Source organism: Echinops telfairi, unplaced genomic scaffold, assembly GCF_000313985.2.
Source record: "Echinops telfairi isolate 266 unplaced genomic scaffold, ASM31398v2 ScPeMD7_7458;HRSCAF=8496, whole genome shotgun sequence".
Taxonomy (NCBI): domain Eukaryota; kingdom Metazoa; phylum Chordata; class Mammalia; order Afrosoricida; family Tenrecidae; genus Echinops; species Echinops telfairi.
In genome coordinates, this window is record NW_022111358.1 from 18,677,268 (window position 1) to 18,685,871 (window position 8,604).

Genomic DNA, 8,604 nt, shown 5'->3' on the forward strand with positions numbered 1-8,604 from the left:
ATAATGTCAATATATATATTTGAGCATGCTAAGGTTTCTCCATGGCTATTACAGTTAAAGAAGGACAGGGTCATGTAGGAAATAGGTTTCATTTTGGGCGGTCTTAAGAGTCTTGACAACAGGTTTGTAAAAGGGGCTTAGAAAGATCTGTTTCTCCTTCAGAACTTGCCGGCACCAGCCAGGCAGCTTTCCTCTGTGGAAAGCATTCCTGGAGGAATTTCTAGCAACATGGCAGCCTAAACTCCTGGCCCAAGAAACGAAAATATCCTTGGGGTGGGGTGGAGGTGGGGGTAAATGCAAACTTTAGCTGAAAAGGAAAAAGGTATATTTTGGATTTCGGACAGGAAAGAGAGAATGGAAAGCAGGCACACATCAGGAGGAGGGATCAAAACCCAAGGCGGTAGGATTGGTTCCCACCAAAGTGACCCAGCTTGTAGAGCTGAAATTCCAAGTCCCTGGTTGCAGAAGGCTCTGGTGACAATGGAAACCCCACATGCATTTTCAGAGTCCCCAAGTGGATTAAGCCTCTGTGGAATTCCTTCTCACCACTCACTAGGGATGCCTTACCCTCAGGCAGAATGCTTCCGACCTTCCATTATCTCCACCTCTCCCTAGACCAGCCCAGGGAGGGACAGATGCTTTAAGGGCTTGTTAGCCAGGGTATGTCCTCAATGAAGATCTCCGTATTGTGGTGGCAGGGGGGTGGGGGTGGGCTCACGTAATCAAGATTGCCTGGATCGCCTCTGTCTGGAGGCCATGGACCAATGGTGTAAGCTCCTCGGTCCAATGTAATGTACATGCCCCAATCATGGATCTAGTCCCGGGCTATAATCCCAACTGTGATGTGTTGATCTGTCACCAATCATACTTTTGCGACAGTTCCTGTTAAGCACCCTTTTGAGATCATTTTCATTCTCTGCAGCTCAGCCAAACCTTTGGACTCTATTGTGACCTCAGAACCCTTGGACTCTCTTGTCTTCCCAATCCAGATGATTTGTCTCTGCCTTTGTCTCATTTCCGCACATTGCATCAGAATAGCATTTAATGAAATGTTATTGTGTTTAACACTTTTCATATGATAACATACAATAGCACTTCATACAATAACATATAATGAAATGTTGTCCTGTTTAAGACTTAGTAAATGTTTTCCTTCAATGATACTTAAGGAAATATTTGGGGTCTCTTCTGTACCCTAACATATCCCACAGCACAGAGACCTGCTCCGTGTGTTTCTCAAGGCTGGATGCTGCTGACTGCCACATCCGGTGGGTGGGCCCCTGACCTCTCAGGGCACAGCTGGGCGCTTAACCGCTGCACCACTAGAAACAAAAGTACCTGGATATTGCGGGGATCCTTACACCCCACCCCACCGTCTTCACCATCATTCTTCTCCCTAGAGGAACTTCTAGCAAAGGAACTCTTTCGGCCTCTCCCACCCGCGTGCCTACTCTCAGAAGTGGAATGCTTTAAACGATGAGTTGGGGAGAAGGGACTGGCGTGTCTGGATCAATCCTTTCTGGCTCCACTTTTCTTGGCACCTGCTGCAGGGTCAGCAGTATGGAGCCTCATCTCCCCAGGACACTGAGGAAATTCAAGAGGGCACTCTGCTGCTGCAGCTGAGATTTCCCAGAGCTGCCTGTGCCTGTAGGGCAAGTTTAATTTGGGGCAAAGCATGTAGCAAATCTATGGTGGCCAAAGACCAGCGTCCATATTGTTGAAACAGCTTTATGGTAATCAAAGCGGTGGCGTTATCTCCCTTGCGTGGCATCTAAACTGATTCCAGGTGTTTCCAGCCCAGGTCTAACGCTTGAAAACAAAGACAGAGACTGGAGGTGAGTGAAAGGGGACAGTTTGACCTTGACTGACCAAGCAGGGAGCAGCCAGGACGTTTGTAGCAGGAGCACACAAAACCACAGGTTCAAAGCACCGTTGTAATTACATCCTGATGATGGCTCTGATGGGAGCACAGGAGAGTGCCCAGAGCAAGGGGGGAGGGGCATACACTAGGAAGTAAACTGAGGGAATTAGGAATATGTGATGGATTTCCTAGAAAAGTCCATGAATATCGTTTTAAGGTACAAAAAAGACCCAAAATAACAAATACAATTTAAGGAAATTAAGTCTTGAACAGGATAACATTTCATGATGTGTTATTGCATGAAATGCTATTACATGTTATCCTATGAAGTTTTAAACAAAATAACAGTTCATATGTTACTATGATACAATGTGCAACGACCTAGAGTTGGAAAATCAAAAAAGAAGAAGAGGCTCAGCATTCCACACTTAAGCTGAACGATACAGCGTCTGGGGTCTTAAAGGCTTGAAGTTAAACAAGCAGCCATCTAGCAGGGAAGCAAATAAACCCACATGGAAGAAGTACACCAGCCTGTGTGATCATGAGGTGTCCACGGGATCAGATATCAGGCATCAAATGAGATCTAAAACAATTATATCAATGTGAAAGGGGGAGGTTGGAGTGGAGACCCAAAGCCCATCAGTAGACAACTGGACATCCCCCACAGAAGGGTTATAAGGAAGGGACGATTTAACCAGCGTGCTGTATAGCGCCGATGAAACACAGCATTCCTCTAGTTCCTGAATGCTTCCTCTCCCCCACAACCATGACCCAGTTCCACCTTAACAATCCGGCTACTGGAGTACACACATTGGTACAAATAAGAGCTTTCAACACATGGAATTCAGGACAGAAAAACCCTCAGGAATAGTAACGGAAGTATCAATATCATGAGGCTAGGAGGTTGGTGGTGATGGGGGGTGGGGGAGAGAAAAGGGGAACCCTCCAGAGGGACAAATAGAAGAAATGTAGGTAAAGGAGACAATGGACAGTGTACGACATGAAATAACCACAATAGTATATAATTGATCAAGGATGCACGAGGGTGGGAGGGGCAAAAAGAAGAGCTGATATCAAGGGTTCAAGTGGAAAGAAAATATTTTGGAAATGTTGATGGCAACGTATGTACCAATGTGCTTAATACAATTGAATGATGGGTTGTTATAAGATTTGTAAGAGCCCTCCGATTTTATATATATAATTCAACAAGCTGGTGAAGCCCTGGAAGCACAGACTTGTCTATGCCAGGATATTTGGAAGACAGTTACTTGACCAACTGACTGGAAGAGATCCATATTTGTGCTTATTCCAAAGAAAGGTGACCCAACAGAATGCTCAAACGATAGAACCATATCACTGATAGCACATGCAAGTACAATTTTGCTGACGATCTTCCAACAACAGTTGCAGCAGTATATTGACAGGGAGCTGCTAGAGGTTCAGAATGGATTCAGAAGAGGATGTGGAACAGGAGACATCATGGCTGATGCCAGAGGGATCTTGGCTGAAAGCAGAGACTACTAAAAGGATGTTTGCTTGTATTTTATTGACTATGCCAAAGCATAATAAACAATGGATAGCATTGAGAAGAATGGAAATTCCAGAACACTTTATTGTGCTCCTGTGGAACTTGTACATAGACCAAGAGGCAGTTGTGTGAACAGAACAAGGGAATACTGCATGGTTTAAAATCAGGAAAGGTGTATGACAGAGTTGTATCCTCTCACCATATTTGTTCAATCTGCATACTGAGCAAATCCCGAGCAAATCCCATATATACTCGAGTAGAAGCGGAGGTGTTTTGTTTTTTTTCAGCACAATTTTTATGCTAAAAAAGCCCCCCAGTTTTTTGTGGTAAAATTAGGTGCCCTGGCTTATACTGGAATATATACAGTAATCAGATAAGCTGGATTTTATGAAGAAGAATGAATGTGGCATCAGGACTGGAGGGAGGCTTATTAGCAACCCATGATATGCAGATGATGCAATCTCGCTTGCTGAAAGTGAGGAGGACGTGAAGTACTTGCTGATGAAGATCAAAAATTGCAGCCTTCAGTATGGGTTACAACTCGATGTCAAGTAGACAAAATCCTCACAATAGGACCAATAGGTAACATCATGTAAAGTGGAGAAAAGGTTGAAATTGTCACAGCTTTTGTCATGTTTGTCTCCACAATCAATTCTCATGGAAGCAGCTGTCAAGAGATCAAACGCTGTGTGGCATTGGATCGATCTGCTGCACAAGACCTCTTTGGAGGGTTCAAAAGAAAGGATGTTTCTTAAGAATATTGAGACTACCATGGACCGGGGAAAGGACAAGCTGATTTCCCGTGGAAGAAGTGTCCCTCAGAGGCAAGAATGGCAAGACTTCATCTTACATACTTTGGACATATTGTCAGGAGAGACCAGCCCCTGGGGAAGGACATCATGCCTGGTAACGTGGAGGGGCAGCGACAAAGAGGAAGGTCCTCACTGAGATGGATTGACACAGTGGCTGCAACAATGGGCTCAGGCACAGGAACGATTGTGAGGATGGTGTAAGACCATGCAGCACCTTGTTCTGTTGTGCCCAGAGTCACAGTAGGTCAGAACTGACTCAATGCCCCTAACAACAACATAGCAAACAAGAAAGATACGGCACAGACGGGCACATCATCCCCATGTGGGAGACCATTAGCATGAGGTCTTACTGGTTTCCAAACATTTGCTGAGCTACATGGGAGGGCAAAGGAAACTGTCACAAAAGTATGATGGATGAAACTGTCACAATACATCACAGGTATGCAGGATGACAGAAAGGAGCCATTGTTGGGACATACATATGAGGGGTATGACCAAAGAAAAAAACAGAATTTTTTTTCCAAAGCTGTATTTAAATTTTTTGCAAAACAACCTTATCACCTGCAAAATACTCTCCATTACACTTAGTACATTTGTCAAAACATGTGATTCCATTCTTGGAAACATTTTTCACTCATCTGTTTGGATGGCTGACAGCACCTCCCTCATTTTTTTCTTCACCTCTTCTACATTGTGAAATCACTGTCCTTTCATGTCCCTCTTCATTTCTTCATTCGTGAAAACAAAAAGAAGTTGAATGGAGTGAGGTCAGGTGAATATTTGTGTGGGGCAAGAGAGGCATGCTGTTTTTTGTCAAAAGCTAGCACACTGAGGTGGCTGCATGAGCAGGTACATTGGCATGGTGGCAAAATCAGTTCCCTGTCTAGCACAAATCAGGCCTTTTTGTCACACACTTGTATGCAATCTTTTCAGAACCAAAAAAAAAAATCTTTTCAGAACCTAAGATAGTTAAGGTTTATTGTGCCAACCTAGCTGATAAACACATGTGGGATTAATTGAAGCGCGGGGAGATAAATGGCTCTGTGAGCCTCGCCTTTCTGGTTCTCAAGTCTCTTGCTCTCTGATGGTCTGACCAGGGTGCAGTTGCCTTAGCCAGTTCCCTGCTTCATCTGGCAAGGCTCACTTCCTGGGAGACATCCTTGAGGAAGAGCTACATGGACCTACCCTGATGCAGCCCTGGGTGCAAAAAAAGCCACGTGGAGACCTTTGCCAGCACTGAGATGCTTACACATTCACTGATTCGGCCTTTCTCCTGCAGTCAGCATCATTGCATGTGTTTTGTGAGATTGAGGAAGACTTTGTAGATCGGTGTTGGACATATGGGCTAATGTTGGGCTTATGGGCTTGGACAGCACTGGGTTGGGATGCTTTCTTAATGTACACTTACCCTTTATATAAAACTCTGTCTTAGATACATATGAGTTTCTGTGGATTTGTTTCTCTAGTCTACTTATAGAACCTCTAAATAGAAAGCTTGAGGAACAGTCTGATCCGGTGGGACAAACTCCAAATACACTACAAGTCGACATTTTCATCCATTTGGGAAGTTGACAGATGTCCAGAATAAGGTTTGTCATCAATTGGCATGTCACAGTTTTTGAAAGGAGAAAGCCCCGCGTACACTTGAGCTTTTCCCATAGCGCTATCCTTGTGTTCAATATCTAAAAGATTCTGCAACATTTTTCTTGAGCAGGAAACAAAATTTCACAGCCACACTGCGTTCTCTTGAATTGACCATCACAAAAACGAGGTTTGAGGAAAACCGCTTTCATGAAAAAAAGTCACTGTAACCAGAGAGAACCTTCCCAGATGACACCACTGGTGCACTAATCCAGAGGAAGTTGCTGAATACTTGGGAATAGTGGGGAAAGTACGTACTACAAAAGCTCCACCCAGCGGAGCTTTCTTCTATTTTGGTTTGGTTTGGTTTTTGGAGGGGAGTTACCCCCTCATAGATTAGATTGAAGAATTTACAAGATTGGTTCGGGCCCTTCCATCCAAGGCTGTCAGGGCATGTTTCATAATTATGGAACTCCAGTATGGTGATCTCTGCCAAGGACACACCCAGACAAGCAACTCCTTATGCTGGGGGGCGGGTGTGTGTGTGTGTCAACTGTACTCTTTCCAGTGTACTCTGCTTGAGGGAAAAATGGCTTACATCCCTAGTTAAAGGCCAAAAGGATTTCAATGGAGGCTTAATTCATGTGGTGACTCTGGAAATGGATTTTGAGCGCTCACCATTATCCATAACCTTTTGCAAGAGGGTGCTCAGAATTTAAAGTCTAAAACACTATGCACTGGAGTATGGTTGACAGTCAGGGCCAGGAAATGGCTTGTAGAACCTCTGGCTTCCAAATGCTGCCAGAGGTGGTCTGATGATCTCTTTCCAGCAAAGTTTTGTTCCTTGACCAATGTTCTTCTGTGCTAGGGCCAACGGTATGCGGTGCTTGTCATTTCTATGCATTTCAGTGGACCAGATATGGTTGTAACCAATATGCCCTTACAGTGGTAGATTATGTTCCCAGGAAGGAAGGGCTCAACAAAGGAACAGGTCATCTGGAAAGAATGAGCAGGTTAAGTACGGACTAACTGACTTATTTAGGAGCCCTGGTGGCATAGCGGTTATGCATTGGGCTACTAAGTCAGCAGTTTGAAACCACCAGAAAAATGAGGCTTTCTGCTCCCATAAAGAGTTGCAGTTTTGGGAACCCACAGAAATAATTCAACGCTGTCCTATAGGGTCACTGTGAACGGCATCCACTTGATGGCAGTGAAGTGCTTTTGGTTTCGTTGCTTGTTTTGCTTCATGAGGTACATATTTCAACATCCTGTGGCATTATCTTTTCGATCCCTAAGGGCAGATCCATTGGGCACACTGGAATTTACAGGGTTTCAGAAATGTTTACAATAAAAGTATTTCTCAAAAGCCCAGGATACGTGTATCAACATATCGACAAGGCTAAAACTCTATGCTAGTTTACTTTTTGAAGCTTGTGCTGTACTCTGGGCAGGGCTGTCATTATTGCTTAATTACAATGATGCTCATCTGCGTGTGCTGCAAGCATAGGGGGTTGTTCTTACTGCTGCCCATGTTTTCCGAGTTGCTGATTTTGTCCAATGTTATGGTATTTTAGTCTTATATTGTGGTATTGTGAACCTATATATCAATTATTTTGAGAAATAATAATTAGAGGAAATGAAGGAGGGAAAAATGTAAAGGCGTCTGCTCAGTTACTAATCATGTTATCACTATGTTGTAATTTAATGTAGAAAGATTTCACATTGCAATTTTGTTGTTCAATGTAGAAAGATTTCACAATGCAATTTTGTTGTTAGTATCTGTAATCTAGGAAATATTACATTTAAGCAATTTAAAACTTTATTGGCCTCATATTATTCTATAATTAGAAATTGTAATGAGAATTACTAAGGGTTCTGTATACGCACTGCCATCAAGTCAATGCTGACTCATAGTGACCCCCTATGGGTTTCTGAGACTATAACTATTAACGGGAGTAAAAAGCCCCAGTTTTTTCCTGAGGAGATCCTGGTGGTTTCAAGCTGCTGACCCTGCGGATCCCAGTCCAATGTGTAACCACTACACCGCCAGGGCTATACAGGAGTCTGTACAGTCTGCTTTAAAGGAGGTCCATGGAGCGAGAGGAAAGTGATCGAGTTACCACACTGGTGACACAAACCCTAGGACAACCACTGCTCTGGGTGGAAAGGAAACAAGGCATAAAGAATGCCAAACCCATGCCAGAAGCGGGATCCAGGTGTAGGGTACATGTACTGTATGGGAGCTACAAGCAGTTCAAGACCATTGAAACCCCTGGGACCCTTTCACAATCAAAACCAAGGGCATTTTCACAAAACATAGGGACACCGAGGGCATGGCATGTGTGCTTGGTCTGATTTCCTCTGGCTGCACGGAGGAGGAGAATCCAACTCCACAGCAGCCCAAAGCCAATGGCCACAAGGCAGAGGATAGACAGGTTTCCACTCGCCAGCCTTCTCTACCCTACTGTGACACGCATCCGCGGCTCCCAGCACTCCGGTTCTCTGCTGGGTTTGGGACTCTGTTGCACTGGCCACACAGAACTCCCAGGCAATACTCATCATTATGGGGTTTATTAGGAAAGGTAACAGGTTACAGAATGTTAAAGATACAGTTCTTGGGTTGACACGAGTCAGAATGGATTCGATGGCAACAAGTTTGGTTTCAGGTCTTTTCCTAAATGCTGTAAGATGCAATTGTAAATCATGCTCATTAAGCATCTGTGCAGTTGGAGAGATAGCCCCTCCACCAAGGGGGATGAATAACAGAAATGTGGGTGAGGGGAGAAAATGGACAGTGTAAGACATGAAATAACAATAATAAT